General features: G+C 48.8%; 1 protein-coding gene across 2 annotated transcripts in view; it reads left to right on the forward strand.

Annotated features, from left to right (window-relative positions):
- PGBD5 (piggyBac transposable element derived 5) overlaps positions 1 to 24435 on the forward strand; it is a 144828-nt gene that overhangs the window by 118254 nt on the left and 2139 nt on the right. For both annotated transcript variants that reach the window (XR_011538514.1, XR_011538517.1), the window contains exon 8: positions 18680 to 18767. The gene's annotated coding sequence lies outside the window, so the exon portion shown is untranslated. The remainder of the gene's footprint in view (positions 1 to 18679; positions 18768 to 24435) is intronic.

The raw sequence follows: 24435 nt of genomic DNA on the forward strand, positions 1-24435 counted from the left end.
TCCCCAAAAAGATGGAATCTAAGCCGCCTCAGAAGGTGGGAACTAGACTGCATCTGACCAGGACTTGCCAATTTGTCCTGTGGCCAGTGATACGTAAGTTTTTGGAAAGCATGGCACTGCATGTGAGCAACAAGGCAAAAAGTGGTTCCAGCTGCTCAAGAGATCATAACCAAGCAAGAAGAAAGTTTCCTATCTCATAAATAGTAATATGCAGTCACAACATTTTTATTCCCTTCATTCCCCCAATGGCTTCTATTTGGTTCTATTTTCTCCAAGGAAATATGGCATTGACTTCTTTTTCCAGCCTGACAACTGATGTGAGGGTTTGCTTGTCCCCAGTTAACTGCTAGTGTCACACCTTCCCCCGCTAAGAAAGGGCCACAACTTTGGCAAAAGTAGTGGTAGAAAAAAATTATTAATTGGGCAGATGAGATTTTAGCTTTTTTTGCTCTTTCCCTGGACTTGGCTGTCTTTTTTAAAATTCATCCAGCTTCACACTTGAAACCTCCCTCCCAGTGAGAATGCAGAAGGAATGAACAGGAGCAGGAAGGAGGGAATGGAGTTTGTATTATTTGGATAGGTTAGAAAGATGGACCCAGAGCAGTTGTATACATTTTTTAGGTGTAAATTTAAGATCTAGAGTTGTGGGATTGTGGAATTTTTGATTGAGGCATGTTTTGGTCACTTTCATCCATTTCAACATAATGCCATAATGTCACAACATAATGTGACTTTTAAAAGTCCCCTTATCATACTTATCAGTAATTATCAATAGGAGTACAGTGTCCAAAGTGGGACAAATGCTCTGCAGATCCTGTGACAGTCAAACCATGTGTCCTGTCGTGGCCCCCACCCTACAACAAGAGACACCACCCAGCTAGGGGGTCAGGCAGCTAGGATACTGGGTCCACGCAGAGACCAAGTGGTAGGAGGGGCAGATCGGAAAACTGGGGCCGATTAACTTGGTGGACTCAGAAGGGCGCCTGACCTTCATCTCTGGACCAGCCCCCCTTCCATGTGGTGCACATAGCTGGGAGGCAGCCTCCAGCTCAGTGTTCCTACCATTTAGAGCTGCCCAACATCAGAACAGGATGCCTCTGAAAGCAGGGAACACTCTGCCTATCCCTAAATATCTCCCACCGGAGGCAACTCCCTGCATAGGAGGGTCCCAGAGGGCATTCACAGTGGCAGGAGGTGGCCCTAACTCCAGGCTGTGGCTTGGGCAGGACACCCCTGCTGGCAGCTCTGATCTTAACCAAGGAGGAGCAGAAAATAGCCACAAAACAAAGCTCTGACTACTGGGCAGATGAAGAAGGAACTGAATTATGAAGACGCCTGCTGCTCTCCAGAGGATGCCCGCCCCCCCCCACCCCCCCGCCCCCGGCTGCTCGCCCTCGTCCTCTTCCTCTTCCTCAAATGGAGGACCTTGAGGTCAGGGGTCGCAGCCATCAGTGACGAGGAGATCTGTGTCAAAGAATCTGGAAAGACTGCTGTTCCATTTGAAAATATCTTTGCCACCATTACATTATCTCTTTTTTTCTTTCAATTTTCAGTTAAGAATCTCAAGGAGAAAGTTTTTAGTCTTACCACGAACTGCACGCGTGTAGCCCTTGGGGACGTCACACACCTCCATCCCCTCCCCTGTGTGAAGATTAAGCATAGCCTTTTGTTAAGATTTTGATTTTACAATAAGACATGCTTGCAATAAATTTTTACAAATTTTGTATACCATGAGCTAAATTCTGAGTTCTAAAACGTGAAGTATGGCCAAAATTATGATTTAATTCAGATATCTTATCACATGATTTTTATTTGTTCAACAGTTTATGTACAGTCAGCAACTTTGAAATACAGTCAGGTATACTGCATTTGCCTCTCTAGTGGGTTCTTGGGGCTGGGGAGGGCTGATGAGGGAGGGAGGACGTGATAAAGGCAGTTCATGGAAAGCATCATGGGACCAGCTGCCAGAAGTGAATAATCGCAAAGGTTGGGCAAAGCATGGGGCGTCCACCCCAGGGATTCTCCACAAGGTGAAGAGGGATGGCAGGTAAGGGGGCCCTGGCGGCTGCAGGCACGTCCCTAACACTTGCTGCTGATCCTGGGAGGAGTCAGAGGGGCCCCCTTGGGGATCCTCCTCCATGTCCCCCTCCCGTCTTCTCTGTGTGTGTGTCGGGGCAGCAGGGCGAGCACAGGAGCCTGTACCACCAGAGGGTGGATTGTGCAATCTGCAGCTCCGGCAGCTGCTGCCATCACCACTGCCCTGTCATCTTCCTCCCTTTCCTCGGAAGGTTGTGGAATCAGAAGCACGAAACTGGGGTGAGCATGTGCTGTCAGAAGGTAGGTGCTTGTGAGCAAAGTGAGAGAAGAAAGGAAAAGTCTCTGAGTGAGATGGGGGTGGTGGGGCGGGGGGGTCATCTACCAAACAGAAGGGACATGACTTTGGTGGTAATACCCCAGAAGGCCATAAAGTGGAAATTGTTTTCATTAATATAGAAAATTTTTATGTATGATGAGATGTCTGATCCCACTTTCCACTTTTTACACTTCCTAACAGGAGAGTATAAAAATTTTGAGAAATGTGTGCTTTTCAGCTTAAAATAGGAAATTTTTTTTTTGGAGGAAGATTAGCCCTAAGCTAACTGCTGCCAATCTTCTTTTTTCTGAGGAAGACTGGCCCTGAGCTAACATCCATGCCCATCCTTCTCCACTTTATATGTGGGACGCCTACCACAGAGTGGTGTGCCAAGTGGTGCCATGTCCGCACCCAGGATCCGAACTGGCGAACCCCGGGCCGCCAAGAAGTGGAACATGTGCACTTAACCGCTGCGCCATCGGGCCGGCCCCAGGAGCTAAAATATTTTTACAGCACATTCTAGCAATGTTTTAAGTTCTTGTGTAAACCAAAAGTAATTTTCAAACACCCTTTTAAAGTTTTAACGCTTTCAAATCCTTGCGCACCAAGCCTTTTAGTAGGCACTGAGTTTACCTTGACTTAGTCATGTTTTGTTGACCCAGTGGGATCATTTTCTACAGTCAGTGACTTCCTCCCACTGTCTTCCCTCCATTTTTCCTTTCTACATCTCTCTGCCTCTGCCTTCTCTCTCTGCAGACATCTCCCCTTCTCCCTCTCTCCCTCTCCCTCTTTCCCACATTCCTTGGGTGAGCCCTGGAGTCATTCCTGACTTTCCTCTCCAAATGCAGAGGGGCCAGTCTGGGTCCTTCCTCCTGTTATCTGGCATCCAGAGGGGATGTGAGCTTTTGTATCAAAGACATTGTGAGGGCAGAGACACCTCAGAAAGAGACAAGCCTTTAACAAGGATGAGGCAAGACCCTTTATAGCTGAGAATGGATGACAGGATTTAATTTACTGATCCTAGGGGCCCATGCCACATTTAGTAAACTTTCATGTGGACCTCTTTGAGGATCTCAGGAATACTCACAAAATCAAACAGCTGCTTTTGGGTTTGAGAAAGAGGTCAGCAGAGGGAAAGTGGACTAGAAGTCATTCATTAAAGAAACTTATTGAGCTCTTCTAAACCACTAGACGCTGGGGATGTAATCAAAGACTGTCACGTAGTGGGAGAGAGACACAGAAATACCTAATGTGACCAGAGTAATAATAGTATGTAAAAAAAAGTAAGGAGCAGTGACCATATTTTCTCACCCACAAATGGGGATACATGGGCTGAACCATGTTCTGTCACGGGGCAGAATATTTTTAAAGGAATTGCTATGGGAGATCTGTATGGATCAGAGAGAGGTCAGGTGTGAATGTTACTTCACAAAATGAATGGACTTGTTTATTAGAGCAAACGTGTGTGACAGTCTCATTTTGGACCAAAGGCTCTGGGATTTGCCATTGGGACAGTCTTGGGCTGCTGGGCACAAACAACAATTCTACCCCAGTTTAACCACCCTGATGCTACAAAGCAAGAGAATGTGAACTCTACCCATGTTAAGATTTCTACTGAAGGGAGAGATGATCCTGAAGAAGTCAAAGACAACTGGACACGGGATTCTCTGTGCCAGGCACATCTTGTTTAGGGAGCAGTGGCTGACTCAGCCTCCCTTCCTACACCCCCTCCTGTCCCCAGTCCCAGGAACTAGAGGGAGGTGGAGTGAGGTTTTGCTTAGTGACTCCCTCACCTAGTTGCCCCAGCCCTCAGCAGCAATCTGTCCTTGGACACCTCAGGGAAGCCTGGTGGTAGCCGTGGCTTTTTATTCACATTCATCATCCAACAAGACAAAGAGTCTAGCGACTAGGTGGAGGGAGCAATCAAACCTCAAAGTTGAGACCCATGGCCTTCAAGAATAAGTTTATTCATGGAGATAATAGGGTAGAGTATTTAAAACTCCAGGAGGAGTGTTGCCTTGCTGTAGAGAGTAGAAGGGCTGGGAAGAGGGGAAGGTGTAGGTGGCTTTGTCTTATTTCAACAGTGTTAGAATGAAAAGAGACAATATGTAACAGCCTTCTCTCACCTCAGTTAAATCATCTTCCAAACCAGATTTTTGGTCCACCCCCTGCCTTCCTCAGTCTACCTCCTTTGAGATGAAGCTTTTCCCACATCTTCCCAGCAGAGGGCAGGAGAGTATACCTCATGAGCCTCACTGGGGCGTGCAAAATGCAGTGTTGCTTCAACAAGTGTGTTCTGAGTTTGGGCTCGGCCTGTGTTCTAGGCACTGTGGATGTGGCAGTAAATAAGACAGGCAGAGTCTCTTGATCTAGAGCAAGGAAAGAGAACAATAAGCTAGCATCAAGACCACGCCATGGGGGAGGGAATGAGGAAGGAACTTGCTGCTGAATCCGACATGCATCCAGCAAACAGACTGGGCACTTGTTATGCTCCAGGCTCCTCTAGGGACAGTTGACAAGACAAAGATCCCTGCCCTCCTGCAGCTTACACTCTAGCAGGGGGACGAGTACACAATAAGCCAAAAAGTGGTTTCACGGTATATTAAAAGCTACCAAGTGCGACAGCAAAGAGGAAGAGTTGGGTTTGGGGAGGGCTTGGCGTGGGGCAGCAGGACAAGAGGGGCAGATTGGAGCCAGTTCCAAGGGGGGTCAGCCCAGCAGCTCCAGGACCCACTGCAGCCCCGTCCTCACCGTTGCCCCGCTGGGACCACAGGGCATGCTGGTCCCATCTCCAGGCCAAGGGTAGGGGCTGCTCCTCTGGAGCGGCAGCCCCTGGTGCCCTTGAGGAAGAGCAGGGGTTGTGTGAGGTGAGGATGACGGGTCAGAGAGGCCAGGGAGGGCTTGCTCTAGGAAACAAGAATGTTTGCATAAACAAGCAGTAAGCAGGAGGGTTCCCAGGCCAAGAGGGCAAGGAGAGGATGGACGTGGGTACTGACTGAGGAAGTGGTTATTGGAAAAGAGGGAAGGAAGGAGGGGATGGGAGGGTCAAAAGGAGGGGTAGGGGTGGGAGTAGCCTTGAGCCCACCCTGCAAGGGAGATCCGGGGGAATAAATGTCTTTCTCCTCCCCAGCCTCACTCCCCCCGCCTCCCATCTCCTACCATTGCCCCCAGTAGCCAAACCTGGGACATCAGAGGCCTGGGAGCACCCACACAGACCTGACTCCTCGGAATCAGGAAGAGAGCAGGGACTGGCTCTACAGAGTTGATGGACAATTTCCAGCAAAGGCTTCACGCTGTGGGGTTGGGGAGGTGGAGGGATGGGAGAAAGGCAGGGCTGTGGTGCCTGCTAAGATGAACTGTGCCCGAAGTCTGCCTGGACAGCCCGTTTTGGATCTCATGTCTCTTTCTGAGGTTTCATCCTTAGCACGCTGGCTGGCATCTTGTGGGTTGGCGGCAACATAGGTCCCATCTGCAGGAAGCACCTGTGCGGGGACCCCCAGAGGTTTGCGGGACGCCTGCTGTTCCTGCCGCCTGTTGGTGGTCCACGTGCCTGGGGTGGAGGAGGGCTGTCCTGAGTGTCAGGAGGCCTCCTTATTCTCTTGATAGGTTCCCGCAAGTACCATGGCTCTTTAACCAACAGGACTTGAGAACAGTCCCAAATGTGGTTTGTGTAGTGGCAGGAAGACCTGTTGTGACTAGATATATTTTTCCTTAGATAAACCAAGAGAGACGAGTCACACGGCCTGGGGTGTGTGATGCTTCTGAAGGAGCTGAGCCGTGGGTCCAAAGAGCTCTGGGTTCAGTTCCTGACTTGTTGGCACACTGGTGGCCTGTTTGGGCTTCAGTGTTCTCGTTTGTTTAAGGGAGATAATAACATCAATTTGAATGGTTGTCTGTGTGGGAAGACAGGGCCCACTCCCCACCCCCTCTCCTGAGGCCTGGCATTCACAACCCCTCTGATGACGGAAGGCCAAGTAGAAACGGAAACATCCTTTACCAGGGAACATGCTAGACACGTTCCAGGAAGAGGCCATCTTTCTGGGGTGAAAAGGTAGACCCCCTAAAATATGTTCCCTTTTTCCTCCAAGCCGCCCACCCCACCCCCGAGCACAGCAGAACCCAATGGAGACAGACAGTGCAGCTCAAAGTGAGGTGGGCATGGCAGGGGGCAAAGGGATTACAGGTCCATGGGATGTGGGGAGGGGTGACAGAAAGGGGCACATGGCCCTGTAGGGAGTGCTCCCTATCTAGATCTTAGGAGCTGGGACAGGCAGAAGAGATTTAGGAAGCCAGTCCTGGACCTCCCCCCTTCCTCCCTGCTCCTCACCCCCAGCTCTGCAGGGTTGAAAAACACCATTTGAACTCTAAGAAATTAATTTTTTTCTGAAATCTGTATGTTTTACCTGCTCCCCTTGCTTGTGGAGTGCCCACTCTTCCTTTTGGTAATAATGGACACTTGCTACTTAAAGATTTGCTGTAGGTGCTCAAAATATGGTAAATGTTATGGAGATGGATAGAGGACCCCAGAGGGACCACAGCCGACTGTAGATGTCCAAGTGTTTCTAGAAGATGGCTTGCCTCTAAGTGAAACCAAAAGGTTTCAATGGGGTGTTAGGCCCTGTTGACCTGCTACCACCGTCAGGGAGTCAAAGTAGAAAACAGAGGAGCTCTGACTGTTTTCCACAGTGGCTGCACCATTTTGCATTCCACCCAACAATGCACAAGGGTTCCAGTTTCTCCACATCCTTGCCAACACTTGTCTTTTGTTTTTTTGATAATAGCCATTTTAACAGGTGTGAGGTAACATCTCATGGTGGTTTTGATTTGCATTTACCTGAAGATTAGTGATGTTAGCATTTTTTCATACACCTGTTGGCTCTGTGTGTGTCTTCTTTGGAAAAGTTAAAAATAGAACTGCCATATCATCCAGCAATCCTACTCTGGGTATATATCCAAAAGAACTGAAATCAGGATCTCAAAGAGCTATTAGTGCTTCCCTGTTCATTGCAGCATTATTCCTGATAGCCAAGATGTAGAAACGACCTAAATATCCATTGACAGATGAATGGATAAAGAAAATGTGGCACATATATACAATGGAATATTATTCAACTTTTAAAAATAAGGAAATTCTACATTATGTGACAACGTGGATGAACATTATGCTAAGTGAAATAAGCCAGACACAGAAAGACAAATATTGCAGAATTCCGCTTATGTAAGGTACCTAAAATAGTCAAATTCATAGAATCAGAGAGTGGAATGGCAGTTTCCAGGGGCTGGATGGGGGGAATGGGGAGATACTAATCGATAGATATAAAGTCTCAGTCAAGCAAGATGAGTAAGCTGTAGAGATTGGCTGTATAACATTGTGCCTACAGTCAACAATACCATATTGTACCCTTAAAAATTTGTTGAGAGGATAGATCTCATGTTGTGTTCTTACCACAAGAAGATAAAATGCAAAAAAATTAGAAGACGGAGCCACAAGCGGGTCTCCTTGCTGCCAGACCCAGAGCAGGACGTTAGAGGGCTCCTTTCACTGCCGGCTGGGTGCAGCCAACTACATTAGCAGGTCTTCCATCCGCATCCAGATGAAGTGCCAGGTGGTGGAGCGGGTAGACACAGGAGGATGCTCCAGGGAGGACTGTGTGTTTGATTCTGGATGGCTTTTGGGATGAGGGTAAATAAACAGCCATCTTTCCAGAATGGTCTAGGCTAATCTTGCCAAAAGCTAGCAGCACAGGTATAGGGACCTCTCAGGGTCTCTCCATTATCTGAGGATTGGCTCACGCAAAGGAGTGCTTAGAATAAACAAGTTCTTTTTCTGCTCCCGCAGACAGCAGGCTGAGGGACAATCACAGCTGATATTGTGCAGGAAGGATTCTGTCGACCCCCCTCCCCATCCCCGCAGTGGGCAGCTGCTGGCCCTGCTGGGATCTGAAAGACCCTGAACATCCTCCCTACCCAAAGGGGGTGCTCCCACCATTACCACAGCTTAGGAAGTCCATGCTTTGTTCTCTAAGGTAAAAGTCCCCCAGCCCCCCAAGGGTAATAGATAAACTACCTTCCATTAACGGTTTAATGTGAATAAGTTAATTGCTATCATTCATTTTAATTCATTCAGCCAGTCATTCTGGGAAGAATTGTGCATAAAGGAAAGGGTGTCAACCGTTTCCTGAATGCCAGGTTGCAAAGCTAAATAAGACCCAGGTCCTGTCTCCCCAACAGTTCACAGTGCAGCTGGGAGGAAGATGCAGAAGCAGTGAGCTCTTCTGGACTGAGGTGAGAATTCCGTGCACAGTGCTATGGAAACCTAAACGAATGTTCTGGGACTGTGCACAGTGCTATGGAAACCTGAAAGAATGTTCTGGGACGAGGGAGTGACTGAGAGAAAAGTAGGGCTTCAGGGATAAGTGAGCTGCAAGATAAGCACATTCAAGGGGGAGTGAACCAGGGCGCAGGGGTGGTGAGTGGTTAGAAAGGGTTTAAAAAGGGAGATCAAGACCTGGTGGTGCCGGGCCTCATGGGCAGGAAAAGGTTTTGTTTTGTTTTTTCCTATAGGGCAGGAGTAAGGGCTCTAGCTGTAAAGAAAAATATTGTTTTGTGTGTGTATATGTGATTTTTTTTTTCTTGGAAGGAGGTCCATTGAGTTTATCAGATCTGTAATCTTTGAATGCCTCAGGGTGCCCCTGCTTTGGGGTGCTCAAAACTGCAAGACTTTGAGAACTCTTTCCACAGGAACACAACTGTGCTCAAGAAAGTTCTGGCAGACAGCTGTACAGCAGGAAGTCGGACAAGCAGGTTGATGACGCTGAGGCCTGAACCTGGGTGGGCTCCGGGACCCAAAGGACCTGGCACAGGCCTGGTCCAGTGGCCTTTGCTTCCTGATCATGGGAACCACTGCACTCTATTTTCTCTGTATGAGAAGAGTCCACGTGAACTGGATTTTTATAAAGTTGTTGCTGCCACGATATCAATGGAAGCAGCATCTTTCTTCACGTAGATATTTATGTGTCTTCTATGTAGCTGACACTCTTCCGGGCATCGAGGTGGGAAGGTGAATCAATGTCAGAACAGGGGTTCTGGGGGGTCTTATATCCTGGTGAGACATACAGCGAGCACACACAGAATCAAGAACATTCCAGAAAGTGGTATGAAAATAGAAGTGAGGGTGGGAGGCATCTTTGAGGGGATGTTTGAGCTGAGGCTTCTCTGAGGAGAGGAGGAGACAGGTACTTAAAACCTTGAAGAAGAGCATTCTCAGCAGAGGGAGTGGCCAGCGCAGTGGAAAAGTCAACTCGGAAGTTAAAGGAGCAGAAAGAAGCCTGGAGTCAGGCGCAGAGTGACAGGGCAGGAGGTAGGGGACAGGGGGCAAGACCCAGCCTCAGCTGGCCTGGGCAGGAGGGAGGGTCGCAGACTAACAGTATTTCGAAGCCATTGGAGGGTTTTCTTTTTGTTTTTTAAAATGTGCAAGTAACCTCATTTGATTTTTTAAAAATAATTTTATACTTTGAGGGGGCCAGCCCCATGGCCGAGTGGTTAAATTGGCGCACTCCGTTTCGGAGGCCCAGGGTTTCACCAGTTCAGATCCTGGGCACAGACATGGCACCACTCATCAAGCCATGCTGAGGTGGCGTCCCACATGCCACAACTAGAAGGGCCCACAACTAAAAATACATAACTATGTACTGGGGGACTTTGGGAGAAAAAGGAAAAAATAAAATCTTAATAATAATAATAATAATTTTATATTATGAAATACATCAAGCCTCACAAGAAGTTGCAAAAGGAGTAGAGAGCTTTCCCATGTACCCTCACCCAGGGTCTTCCAATGATAACCCCTCACAGGCTTGAGGCTCCTTGTCTGAACGGGAAGGCGGCGTCGTTATGGCCTTATTACCTCAGGACCTTGTTTGGCTCCATCTGTCTTAAGCCGTCTCTCTCTCGGTGTGTTGATTATATAGACCTATGACATCCTGTCATGTGTGTGGACTCCAAGAACCACCACCGTCAGGATGTCATCTCCACTCAGAAACCCCTCATTTTTTGCTTTCTTCCTTTCTTATTAAGATAGAAAACATGTACGGTAAATTGTGTAAACTGCACTAATCTTAAGTGTCTAAGCTGTCAACTAAAAAAATAAATGGCTGAAACATTCACTTTTATTTCATTGCTTTATTGAGATGTAATTTAGACAACAAAAAGTTCACGCATTTGAAGTGTACAGTTGAATGGTTTTTAATATGTTTACAGGGTTGTGCAATCATCGCCATGATCTAATTTTAGAACATTCTCATTATCCCAGAAAGGAACCCCTGTCTCATGAGCAGTCACTCCCCACCCCCATCCCCCAGTCTCACCCTCCTGCTGTAGGCAACCGCCGATCTACTTTCTTTATGTATAGGTTTGCTTCTCCTGGACATTTCATATAAGTGGAATCATACAATATGTGGTCCTGTGTGACTGGTGTCGACGAAAATAATCCATAACCAATCTATAAATGAAAATTTGGGTGAGTTTATTCTGAGCTTAAATCTGAGGATTATAACCCGGGGCCTTTCTTCCAGAAGGAAGAAAGGGCACCAAAGAAGTGGGGTGCACAGAGTGGTTATATACCCCGAGAGAGGATGTTTCACATAGGATTGAAATGTCCCTTTTACAATAGTCGCGAGACTGCTCTGTGGGCACAGCGATTGATGGAAACAGCAGGTAGGTCTTCTGTCTCAGTGAACACAGCAGGGTGGCAGTCTGTTGTCTCCAGCTGAGTGGTCCCAGGTGAGCTGGGTGGTCAAAGGTGAGTGCAGCAATCAGTTCCTAGCCTAAGGAAAAATGCTAATGTGGGGGGAAGTTGCACCTTTATCTCAAGGGCCTTTGTTCTGGCCATAGGAAATGTCTAAGCAGATATGCAATGCGTGCTCAATGGCCACAGTCAGGCCCTTTTGGAAAAACAAAGTCAGGCCGAATTATGTTTATACCAAATGGCTTCCTCATATGCTCCAATATATCCTATTGCTTGCCATTTTTATTTGTCGCTGGCTTCTTTCACTCAGCATGATATTTTCAAGGTTCATCCATGTTGTGGCAGTGTCAGCAGTTCACTCCTTTTTATGGCTGAATGAGAGTCCCCTGTATGTATACAGCTCATTTTATTTGGGCTATTGCCACCTCTTGGCTATTTGAATAGTGCTACTATGAACGTTCCTGTATGAGTTTTTGTGTGGACATGTATCTTCATTTCTCTTGAGTAGACGCCTAGGCGTAGAATTGTTGCGTCATATAGTAACTCTCTAGCTAAGCTTTTGCGGACCTGACAGACTGTTTTCCGAAGCAGCTGTACATTTTACATTTCTACCATTAACGTATGAGGGCTCCAGTTTCTACACATCTTTCTCAACACTTATTATTGTGTCTTTTTTATTATAGCCACCCTAGAGGGTTTGAATGGTGTCTCATTGTGGTTTCAATTTGCACTTCCCTAATAATTATTGAGGTTGAGCATTTTTTCATGTGTGCTCTCTTTTTTGAAAATCACTTTAGCTATTGGGTGGAGACAGTGTTGAAGACAGGCAAGTGTGCTCTTTTTATTTTTATTTTTTTTGAGGAAGATTGGCCCTGAGCTAACATCTGTGCCCATCTTCCTCTACTTTATATGCAGGACGCCTGCCACAGCATGGCTTAATAAACAGTGCCATAGGTCCACACCCGGGATCCAAACCAGCAAACTCCAGGCCGCCGAAGCAGAGCACGCAAACTTAACCACCAGGCCAGCCCTAAGTGTGCTCTTTTTAATCGTAACAACAACCCTATGATGTAGGTACTATTAGTATCACTAATCTACAGATGAAGAAATTGAAGCACAGAGAGGTTAAGTAACTTGGTCAAAATCACACTAGTCAGTGATAAAGCCAGGGCTGTGAATTCATGCAGCCTGAATCCATGGCACGTACCCTCCGTTATTACACCACATCACAAAGATGGGGCTTCAGGTAGATTTTCACTGATTTGGGAAAATCTGATTTCACCAGATGAAACCATTTAGAAAATACACAAAGCAACACAACATTCAGGGTAGTTGTAGCTTCTATAAAAAGCAATTTAACTTAAGAGAAGAGAACATTCGAAGTCTGACTCCTCCTGCCTCTGTTTCCTTCCCCACTCGGGCCTCAAGGGAGAGCCTGTGCTGCCGAGGAGGGGGTGGCGGAGTGTGCACAGAGGAATAGCTGCCTTCCCACCTGGGAAGCGGCTTCCCTCAGGAAGGGGAAAGCCGAGAGAGCCTCTGGAGGCCTGAAGTGAGCTCACCAGAGCTCCAGGGAAGAGTCTGGAAGGAAGCCACCAGACTGCTGACAGCTCCAGCATGTGAGGACCTAGAGGTGGGTGCCCCGGGCACTTGTTGACTGGGGATACCCGGGTTTTAGTCAGAGACCTTGTGGTATAGAGGAGGCTTTGTGACTTCCCGCCCCCCACAGTCAGATCCCTCCCTTGAGGAGCACCGACCCTGGGGCCACACGGAGGCTGCCGGCCTGCTCTGCTGCCGACCTGTGCTCGCTGCTCTGAGTCCGCGAGCAGCTCATTCCCCATCTCGGGTCTCGGTGGTGAGCCTGGCTGGGCCTCTTGACTCAACATTTAAAGCAGCCCCCGAAGCCCGCAGGGCGCCCGCTGGCTGAGGACCTCAGGAACCTCAGAGCCGCTGGGGCCAGCCTCGCGGAGCCCTTTCTGGCCTTGGAAGAGCGGTTCTCTGTGGTTCAGGGTCAGGCCTGGGGGCCGCGGCACAGGCGGGAGAACGCACTGCAGTTACTGAAAATATTGCTGCCCCAGACACCCACTCCGGATGCTAAGCATGGACACATTCGTGGGAGAAAAGCTTCATCCTGGGGAGAAACCCCAGCTATTACATTTTTTCAAATTGGGATAATAAAGCCATTATTCAATTTTTTTTTTCTGGTGGAAGTTCAGAGTTCAAGGGAGGGCCTTGGGCTCCGGAGGACAGAGACAGGAGGCCACCCTGACCCTCCAGGGCTTTTCAGCTCCCTGGGCTGGGCGGGTTCTCCAGCTCCTCCCCCTGGCCTCTGGCTGTGCTGCCTGGCTCTGTCACTCTCACCCTGTCGGTGGCCCCTGCTCAGTGGGTCGTGGGTCTGTATTTCCAGAGCCCGAGTCCAGGGTGTCACCGTGGGAAAGCTGGCATCTTCCAGCTGGAGGGCGAGAAGGCCGAGGGGCTTCCCGACTCTGGAGCCAGCAGAGTGTGTTCTTGCAGCCCTGGCTTAGCTGGAGCTGATGACTTTCTACCAGAACAGCTAATTTGAGAACACCTTCACCTGCCCCTTCTCTGGGGCTTTTCCTCAACAGGTGTCTCCCAGGTCCTCCCCTGCGCTTCAGCTTTCCCTCACACAGGAAATCCAAACCTCTCAAAGCCCAGAGGCTGTTCGTTCCTCTTCCTTTCCTAAAGCTGCGTCCACCTGTGAGCACACAGGGCACCCCCCCCCCCCACCACCGCCTTCCTACTGTGGCCTTCTGTGGGCCCTCCCGGGATCGCAGTCTCTCATTAAATGATCACCAGCACCCCTCTCGTGACCCCTGGGCTAGTGGGTGTCAGCAGTTAACATGTCACCCCTGCCAGGGAACACCCTCCCTTTGCTAATGGCCTTTCAAGATGTGGTGCTTTAATGGAAGAGATGACAGGGAGAATAATGACCCCCAAATATGTCCACCTCCTAATCCCTAGAACCTGTGAGTATGTCACCTGATGTGGCGACAGGAGTTAAGATGGCAGATAGAGTTAAGGTGCCAGTCAGCTGATCTTGAGATGCAGAGACTGTGCTGGATCACCCAGGCGGCAGTGGAATCACGAGGGTCTTCATAAGGGAGAGCCTTTCCTAAGAGTGTTCACAGGGGCGTTTGTGGCTGTGGAGGAAGAAGAAGAGGCGCAGCGTGGCTGGCTTTGAAGATGGAAGGGTCCGTGAGCCAAGCGATGTGGACAAGCTCTGCAGCGGGGAAGGGCACAGCCGTGGAACCCTCCCCACAGCCTCGAGAAGGGAGCACAGGCCCTGCAGGCGCCCTGATTTTAGCCCAGCGAGAGCCGTGTCAGACTCCTGACCTCCAGGGCTGTAAGATGCTACATTTGCCTTGTCTAAGTCACCAGCTTTGAGGTGAGTTGTTACAGGAGCAACAGGAAACTACTAGAGAGGGGATTTTAGGCCTCGGAGAGATTTTGAGGGCAGTTGGAACTTTTAGGAGTTTCTCCATATTCAATGTTGACAGGTGCCCAGCACATTATCCTTGTGGGGCTGGCATCGTGGAAGAATGGAGCAAACAGGTTTTAATGGAAAGGGTAGGAACCTGTGGCAGGTCACACGAGAGCGTCTGGTTTTGTCCTTTCCAAATGCACGGGCGAGGGCAGCTTGAAGAACAACTCCCTTCTTTCCTTCCAATTCAAGGAAATAAGTTCTAGTTTCTCCCTGCCGTTGTGAGGAACAGCAAGCAAAATGAAATTTGAAAAGAACTGTGCAAATGGTAAACCTTTGTGGTCATGAATATTGTCTCAGATGAAGCCCTTGGCTGTAGCCCATCTGAGTTTATCTGTCACCTAAACAAAGAAGGACTGTGACACAGGACAGGTAAGCTGTGATCAGGTCAGGAAGAACCCTGACTCTGAAGTGCCCTGTGCTGGAGCAGAGCCTCCTGCCTGGTGTGGAGAGACAGAGGGCAGACTGGGAGAGTGTGGGGAGGCAGAATTCCCTCCAGGTGAACCACCTGCGCAGGGCCACTGTGGGAAGGGCACCCTCAGCCCTTTCCTGCCTCACACGCTCTGTTCCCTCAGGCTGACGCTGCACGTAAAGGAGGTAGGGCAGGACCTGAGCATCACAGTGATAGGCCACAAATCCGCAGGAGGAAGCTCTCGTACGGTAAGAGGAACCTTGGCCGTGGAGCCAGGACTTCTGAATTCCAATCCAAGCTCTGTTATTTACTATGATCTTGAGCAAATCATGGATCCCCCTTGAGCCTTGGGTTCTTCACATTTTACAGAAAGCTACTTCACTTGCAGCCATAAGGGTCTAGTCATGTCAACCAACTGCTGGACTCTTTCCAGGTGTCAGACTCTGCTGAGCACTTTGCATCATCCAATGGGATGAAGTCTGTGAAAATGCTTTGTAAAGTACTGTGTTCATCCCCTACGGCTGCTGTAACAAATTACCAAAACCTTGGTGCTTAAAACAACAGAAATTTCTTCACTCTGGAGGCCGGCAGTCTGAAGTCAAGCTGTTGGTAGGGCCACACTCCCTCTAAGGGCTCTGGAGAGAATCTGTTCCCTGCCTCTTCTGGCTTCAGGTGGCTGCTGCCATTCCTTGGTGTTCCTTGGCTCGTGGCCACGTCTCTCGAATTTCTGCCTCCATCTTCACATCGCCTTCTCTTCTGTGTGTGTCAAATCGCCCTCTGCCTCTCTTTTATAAGGACATTTGTGACTGGATTTAGGGCCACTTGAACAGTCTAGGATCATCTCTCCATCAAGATCCTTAAATTAGTCACAACTTTAAAGAACTTTCTTCCTTATAAAATAACATTTACAGGCTCCAGGAATTAGTATTTAATGTCTCTGAGTGGCCATTATTCAGCCTAACACAGTCCATCCTCTGGACCCCAAAGATTTGTGTCTATTCCGTGTGCAAAATATATTCACCTCATCCCAACATCCCCGAAAGTCTCAACCCATTACAGCATCAATTCAAGGTGAAAAAAATCTCATCTAAATCTCAGCAGCTCAGAAGTCCCAAATCACTTCATCTAAATCGCGTATGGGTGAGAATCTGGATATGGTCCATTCTGGAGGAAAATTCTCGCCACCTCTGGACCCGTGAAACTAGAAAATAAGTTATTTATTCCCAAAATACAAGTGGTGGGACAGGCATAGAAAACAGTTATAGACATTCTCATTCCAAAAGGGGGAAAACGAAAGGAGTCACCAGTCCCAATCAATCTGGAAAACCCACAGGGCAGATTCGATCAGGTTCAAGGTCTTGGGATGATCCTTTGTGGCTTGAGGCTCCACCCTCTGGGCCTGTGGCTCAGCTCCTGGGGATGGGACCTAATATCTCTGGATGGCCGTTATTGAATCTAGTACAAGAGCTACGCAAGTGTCAGTTGACATTATTGTATCAAAGTGTATTTTTTATTCAAGTTTATTATAATACTTTTTAGCATAATTGTTTCTCATTGCCAAGACAAGCCTGACTGATAGTCAGCGCTCAGGCCACCTGACCCTTGTTGAACTAAACTTTCCAGCCTCTCCTTTCCTTTTGGCGTGTAGGTCGGCTCTGGCTGATGGCTGCCAAGAGTAGGATATAAGCAAGAAAGGTAGAGCTGGTTTTGCACTGGACTCGCAGTCCACGGGCCACTCTCCACAGCTGTTTCGTTCTGTCCCTTGCAAGGGCCTGAGCAGTTTACCTGTTTGCTCACAGCACCATGTGAGGCAAATCACTTCACACAGGGAAGTGACAGCTGAGATGGGCTCCCAGCCCTGTCAGGCCACCAAGTCTGAGCTCTTCCATCTCCCTGTCCCCTCAAAAGAGTGGACTTTCCCATGAGGAGACCCCACAGATTCCTACATGAACGAAGTCCCTGCCCACAGCCTCTTGCTTGGCCCTTTCCATAATGTCTTCCCACAAATGGTGCTTTGGAAAGACCCAGACATGTATGTACTTTAGGAAGCCAGCTAAGTCCCTGTGAAAGGAGGAAGGAGGCAGGTTGGGAAGTGGCCTTGGGATGGGGAAGTTCCTGGGAGTAATGGGATCTCCCTGGAATCACAGCTTCATCTCCTTCCCACCAGGCTGCCCTCAGGCTGAGGAGGCTAATGGGCTGGAGTCCCGGGTGTGAGAAGGGCCCTTCCTAGGGCTCCTGCTCTCTCCAGGTGACTTCACGCTGCTCATACCACCCCCCCCCCCCACCCCAAACCTCTTCTGGGTGCCCCCTACTTACCAACCCATCCTCCTCAAGACTGATCTGCATCCTCAGAGCCTGCCAGGGCTGGGAGCCCACTAGTCTGGATACCCAGTGGCTTTTGGGTTAACCTTGTGTGCAGTGAGAGTCCATGTTTTCCTAAGGGAAATGCATACAAAATATCTTAGGCAAAAGCATTTACAGGCTTACTCAAAGTAGAGCCTCTTCATTTCCACAATGACAGTGTGACACAAGAGAAAGAGCCCTGGGCCGGGCGTCGGGAGCACAGGTGTCATCTCTTGGGACCCCAGTGCCGCATCTTTAGGTCGATGGGTGGGTTTGGCTTTCTTGCAGGTCTCTGCCCACTCTGGCTGTCATCTGGTTATCAGGACACCTTGGGGCTAGTTAGTTGTGGATGAGTCAAGTTAAGAAGCAGTGTGGTTCTCTCTTCTGGAATACACTTATGTCCATCAAGGGATGGCTGATTTTAATGATAATACTGCAGGTGAAGTGACAGACTGACAGATGGCTACAGTTTGGAGAGGGGAGCCTTTGGAAATCTCTCAATTCCATCACCCAGGCAACCTCTCCACGTAAGAGCTGGCTTTGGACCCTGGCCACTGAAATGCAGGCTGTGTCCATCTGATCCTTGCTTCAATGGTTTGACATGTCAGAGACCCTCCCTGCCATAATTGGAATGCCATAATTCTCTAAATGTGGAGAAGTCCCTCATGATGTGGATTTTCTGCCTCTTGGGCTAACTTGGGTAAAATGACACAGCAGTGAAAGCACTGTGTTTGGGAGGGAGAAGTCTGGGTTTTCATAGAGAGAGAGAGTGAGGCAGCCAATGAAATTCAGGGCGGGTGTGTGAGACTCAGGCTGCTGGCTAGAGCAGCTCTTTCCCCAAAGCTATCATTATGAAAAGAGACTTTTAACAGACGAGCGTTTTATCACTCTGGCAACTCAGCCCCCCAGCCCCGACCCCTCCGGAGCCATGGGCCCTCTTAGGATCCTGGCAAGGCAGGGACACGGTGGGTGTTTCCTGGAGGGAGGGGTCTGTAGAACATGGCTGGGGCCTCAGGAACCATTTTCTCCCCTTCCTCACTTGCTCCTTGCGTCTGAGAACACAGGAATAAAGCACAGGCCTTTATTACAATAAAGGGACAGTGTGGGGGGTGCTGGCTGCAGAGCTGCCTCCCAGGGTTAAGAGCAGAGAGCAGCCACCCAGAAAGAGGACCGGTGTCTAAATCACCCAGAGAACCAGCCCGAAGCCTGTGCGTTTCCTCAAGGAACTGATACAAACTGATTAAGCTATCAGTGTAGATCAAAGGGAAGAATTGGTACGAAAATGCCTTCTTAAACACATTTCTCAGTTCTATTTCCTTTCCCTTCCAGGGAGGTGGTGGAAGTTGGGCCAGTCTATATCATTTTATTTATCACCCAAATCCCTGATCCAGGAGAAAAAGAACAGAGCTGGCTAGAGGTATGTGTTCAGGTGTGTTACATACAGACCTTTCCCCAAAGTTCAGAGAGGGGCTGACCGGCCTCAGCCTGGAGCTCAGCGGCCCTGGGGACCTGATTTTCTGGGTAACTACTCAGCGCAAGGCCTGATTCTTCCGCCCCATGAAGCTCTCCCTGACCATATTTGAATGCTTTATGCAGCCCTGAATCATTTTATCACCTTCTTTGGTTTTTAAGATAAGTTCTGTCACTCAGAGGCACTCAAGGATGCCAAACTGAAATCACGATGTGCAGATCCATGATATTAAATCCCTCTGAGCAGCAGACAGGGAAATGGTTTTCTGGTGAAGCAGCTCGGAGTAGAGGAAAAGCAGAACCACACTCCCTGCTTCTCTAACATTGCTAATAGCACATCCCCAATTTTACCGATGAGAAAACAGCACAGAGAGGTTAAAATACTCACCCAAGATCAGACACTGAATCCAAATTTCGGCCCCTGGCAGCTGGCCAGGCAGTAGTCCAGAACCCACAATATGAACACCACCTTCTACTGCTTCTCAAGGCCACCCTGTGACTCAGCAGCAGCCTTTTTAAATTAAGAAGACTGGGGACTTCCAGTTGTCTAACAAGGGCTGTCGGCTGGGTCACGGCCTGAGCCAAGTGCCTTGCTCCTCACAGTGTGTGATCCCTGGACCAGCAGCATCAGCATCGCTTGGGAGCTCGTTAGAAATACAAATCCTCCAGCCCCATCCAGACCTACTGAAGCAGCAGCTCGGGGGTTGGTGCCCAGGACTCTGTTTTCACAAGCCCTTGGGGTGATTCTGATGTGCTGAAGTCAGAGAGGCACAGGTGTTGTCCACAACCTGGCTGCACTTGTCATTCTCAGGGGACCTTTGCCAACACAGCAATGCTCAGCCCCATTGGACCTGGGTTAGTGTGGGCACCCCTTTTTTGTTTTCCAACTCCCAAAGGAACTGTAATCTACAGCAAGGCTTGAGAATTACGTGTCATACAAAGTCAGAGTCGGAGTTGTCAGACTTTTGAAGTCAGAGAACTGGGTTCAAATGACTGTTCTGCTGCCTACTGGCTATACTATGTGACTCAACTGCTACTTAACCTTTCTCCAATCTTTTTTTTTTTTTTCTGCTTTTTTCTCCCCAAAGCCCCCCAGGACATAGTTGTATATTTTAGTTGTGGGTCCTTCTGATTGTGGCATGTGGGACGCCACCTCAGCATGGCTTGATGAGCGGTGCCATGTCCGCACCCAGGATCCAAACCAGCAAATCCCTGGGCCATGGAAGAGGAGCCCACGAACTTAACCACTCAGCCATGGGGTCGGCCCCACTACTTCACCTTTCTATGCCCCACTTTGCTCACCTGTGGAAAAGGTGGAAGTGAGGCTTGAATGAGATCATTCATAAATCAGCTAGCATAGTTTCTGGCCAACTGCAGGCACTCAATGAATGTGAGCTCTCATCTAACCAATCAGCAGCCTACCTGTGCTCACCAATGGATGCCTGAGTACATGTTAGGAGTGTTGGAAGCACAGGATGCTGGGGAGCTCATCGTGGAACGTGACTGTTGGGGCCCTGTCCAGTGCCAGAGGCCTCCCTGTGGACGTCCTCACACACGCACACTCTCCATGGACATCTGGCTTGGGGCTGGCAGGAGGCCAAGCTGAGCTGTGCATGTAGCTTTTGGGATCCATGAGGGCATCAGCTTCATGTTAGTTTGGAGGCTGGAAGTCTGAGATCAAAGTGTCAGTAGGGATCAAGGTGTTGGTTCCTTATGAGGCCTCTCTCCTTAGCTTGTTGATGGCCGTCTTCTCCCTGTGTCCTCACATGGCCTTCCCTCGGTGCATGTCTGTGTCCTAATCTCCTCTTCCTATAAGGACACCAGTCATATTGGATGAAGGCCCACCCTAATGACTTCATTTAACTGTAATCACCTCTCTAAAGGCCCTGTCTCCAAACTCAGTCACATTCTGAGGTCCTGGGGATTAGCACTTCGACATATGAATTTCATGGGACACTGTTCAGCCGATAACACTCTGCTTTCTGGCCTCCAAATTGATGTCCTTCTCACATGCAAAATACATTTGCCCAATCCCAGCAGACCCAAAGATCTGAACTCATTCTAGCATTAACTATAGGTCCAAAATCTCATCTAAGTATCGTCTCAGTCAGGCGTGTGTGAGACTCATACATTCATCCTGAGATAAAATTCTTCTCAAGCTGTGAACCTATGAAACCAGATAACAAGTTAGTTAAGTGCTTTCAAAATAAAGTGGTGGGACAGACATAGGATAGACATTCTCATTCCAAAAGGGAAACATTAGAAAGAAGAAAGGGGTGACAGTCCCAAGCGAGCCTGAAACCTAACAGGGCAAATTCCATTTGATATTAAGGCTCAAGAATAAGCCTCTTTGGCTCCAAGCTCTGCCTTCTGGGCCCACCAGGGTAGTGGCCCTCACTCCTTGGCCCTGGGCAGAGGCTCTGACCCCTCTGAAATAGAGGAGGAGACAGCTTTGCCCCCCAGGCCTGTGCCATTGGGCCAGTGTGGCAGTGGCAGCCCTGTCAACCTTGAACTGCCTTCAGGTTCATTCTTTTCTTTTGCTGAAGCATAAGACATGTTTGCAGCCAGACAGCTCTGTTGTCCTGTTCTGTCGAGTCCCAGAACTCCAACAGCCTTCCTCCATTTCATCCCACCTCTGTCCCCTGCAGTACAAGCTGGGAGCATTTCTGCTGGTAGAAAATTCTCAAGGGCCTTGAGATGAGTCTGATGGATTCAAGCCATCAGAAAAGAGGGTCCTTCACAGGTCTTTCCTGGATAAGCCCATTTCTATTCCTCACTTCTGCTGAGATGGCTGATCGGATCCGTAAGTCACAAACCCAAAGCTGCAGTCTTAGTGTGCTCTCTAGAGCATGCTTTCTCATTTTTTGCAATGTGGATAGGTTGAGAATTTTCCGAATCTTCAAGTTCTGGTTCCTTCTTCAATTTGTCTCTTTCCTCTCACATTTTACTGTAAGCTGTAAAGAGAAACCAGGCTGTGCCTTCAACACTTTACTTAGAAATCTCCTCAGCTATATGTCTAAGCTGATCACTTACCAGTTGTACTTTCCACACAACACTAGAACATGATGCGGCCAAGTTCACTGCCACTTTATAACAAGCAATGCCTTCCTTCAATTTCCAATTACTTGTTCCTCACTTCCATCTGGGACCTCACCAGAAGCACCTTTAATGTTCATATTTTTGCCAACCTTCTGTCCATGGAGATACATGTACCTCTCTAAGACAATAGGAGCTAGCTCTACAGTTCTACTCTTTTCTCTCTGAGCTCTCGATAAAATTGTCCATATTTCCACCAACGGTTTCTTCAAAACAATCAAGGCTTGTTTTAACGTGCTCCTCAAAATTCTTCCAGCTTCTACCCATAACTAGTTCTAAAGCTACTTCCATAGTTTTTAGGTATTTTTACCACAGCACCCCACTTCCTGGTTCCGAAGTCTACATTAGCTTGTCAGTGCTGCCAAAACAAAGTACCACAGATTCGTGGCTCAATCAATGGAAATTTATTTCCTTACAGTTCTGGAGGCTAGAAGTCCAAGATCAAGGTATCAGCAGAATTGTTTTCTCCTGAGGCCTCTCTCCTTGGTGTGTAGATGGCTCTTCTCCCTGTGTCCTCACATCGTCTTCCCTCTGTTTGAGTTTGTGTCCTGATCCCCTCTTCTTATAAGGATCCCAGTTCTCTTGGATTAGGGCCCACCCATATGACCCCATTTTCTTTTTCTTTTTTTTTTTTTTCGCTGAGGAAGGTTTGCCCTGAGCTAACATCTGTTGCCAATTTTCCTCTATTTTGTATGTGGGTCACTGCCACAGCATGGCTGCTGATAAGTGGTGTAGGTCTGTGCCCAGGAAACCTGGGCTGCCGAAGCAGAGCACACTGAACTTAACCTCTAGGCCATGGGGGCTGGCCCTACATGACCTCATTTTAATTTACTCACCTTTTTAAAGACCCTGTCTCCAAATACATTCTGAGGTCATGAGGTTAGGATGTTGAAGTCCTAACTTAAACATATGAACTTTGCGGGGGACACAATTCAGCCCATAATAAGCCTCACTTTCTTCTCCGAAGAACTGGCCCGCATGGTTTAGTGACATCACTCTGCAGTTGTGTCCTGCCCCTCCCCACCAAGCCCTTCAAGCTGTTGTTGTCACTGACTAGAGTTGGCCATGTTCTCACCTTGTCTCGTGGCCTGCAGCCATGGGGAGGGGAACCCTTAAAACCGAAAAGCACTTAGACTTCTTGAGTCCCAGCTGCGTGCTGGTGGCAGGGAGGGGCACGCAGGCAGGCCGGGGGTGTCCAGCCAGCTTCTCCCAAGGTCAGGGGTCCACTCATCCCTTCCTTGCCTTTCTCTCCTTTTGTAAACCCTGCTGGATGGTCACTTGGCCTGCTGACTTAAGCCTGACACCTGGGAAAATGCACCGCGGTGAGGTAGCCTCTGCTGAGCCCCTTATGTGATAAAATGCAGGATACAATGAGCGTGGAAGCAGGGCTGGGGCCTGGCAGGGGCGTGGTGGGTGTGGCTGTCATACTCAAGGCAACTGTGACCCCCAGGCTCAGAAAGTTCTGGTGAATTCTCTGGCCCTTTGCCTGTCCCACCCTCAGCCTAGCCCACACATTTTTCCCAGACGTCCCCTGCCCTCCTCCAGCTCCAGCTCACCTCTCACCTGCCCTGGCCACTTGTTCCTCACCCACGCCCTGCTCTCATCGGGTCACTTCCTGGTTGCCAATCCAGAAACTTCTTCCTTTGTGCTCACTTCCGCTCTGGGTGCAGGTTGCCCTGGTCTGTCCTGCAGCATTCTGCTGGCTCACTCTGCTTGCCAGGGGTTTTCTCCCGCCCTGGCCGTGACATTAGTTTGTGTTTGGATCTGCGTCTTCACACTCCCTCTCTGCTGTCTGTCTTCCCTCTTCTGACGCCACCTCTAGGATGAGCGATTGGAGGCCTAATGCCTCTCACTCTTGTCTTTGTTTTCTTCCCCCGACACAGTCATGTTGTCGCTGAAAACTCAGTGTCTCTAACAAAAATCTCCTTGGCCCCCCATCCTGGCCCTCCTTCCCTTTGTAGGCCCACATGTGCCCACAGGCCTGCGGTGAGAACTGGGGGCTCTTGGTGCGGCAGCCTGGGCTGGGAGGGAGGCGCTATTCACATCTTGCTTCTAATCTTTTTTTTTTTTTAATTGAGGTATAATTGACATATAACATTGTATTAGTTCTGGGTGTACAACATAAAGGTTTCTATTGTGAAATGATCACCACGTAAGTCTTGTTGACATCCATCATAGTTACAAAAATTTTTTTGTGATGAGAAATTTTAAGATCCACTCTCTTAGCAACTTCCAAATCTGCAATGCAGTGTTATCACCTGTAGTCACCATGCTGCACATTACAGCACCAGGACTTAGAACTGGAAGTTGTGCCTTTTGACCCTCTTCACCAGTTTCCCCCACCCCCACCCCTGCCTCTGGTAACCACCAGTCTGTTCTCTGTGTCTATGAATTTGTTTTTTTGTCTTACCTCTAATCTTGACAAAAATCCCCATTTCACAGACTAGGTTGAAGCACTTTCCTCAGGCAACACAGGTGGTAAGAGGCAGGAAGCAGTATGGAAGCCTCATCTCCCTGAC

Source organism: Equus przewalskii, chromosome 1 (genome assembly GCF_037783145.1).
Source record: "Equus przewalskii isolate Varuska chromosome 1, EquPr2, whole genome shotgun sequence".
Lineage (NCBI taxonomy): Eukaryota > Metazoa > Chordata > Mammalia > Perissodactyla > Equidae > Equus > Equus przewalskii.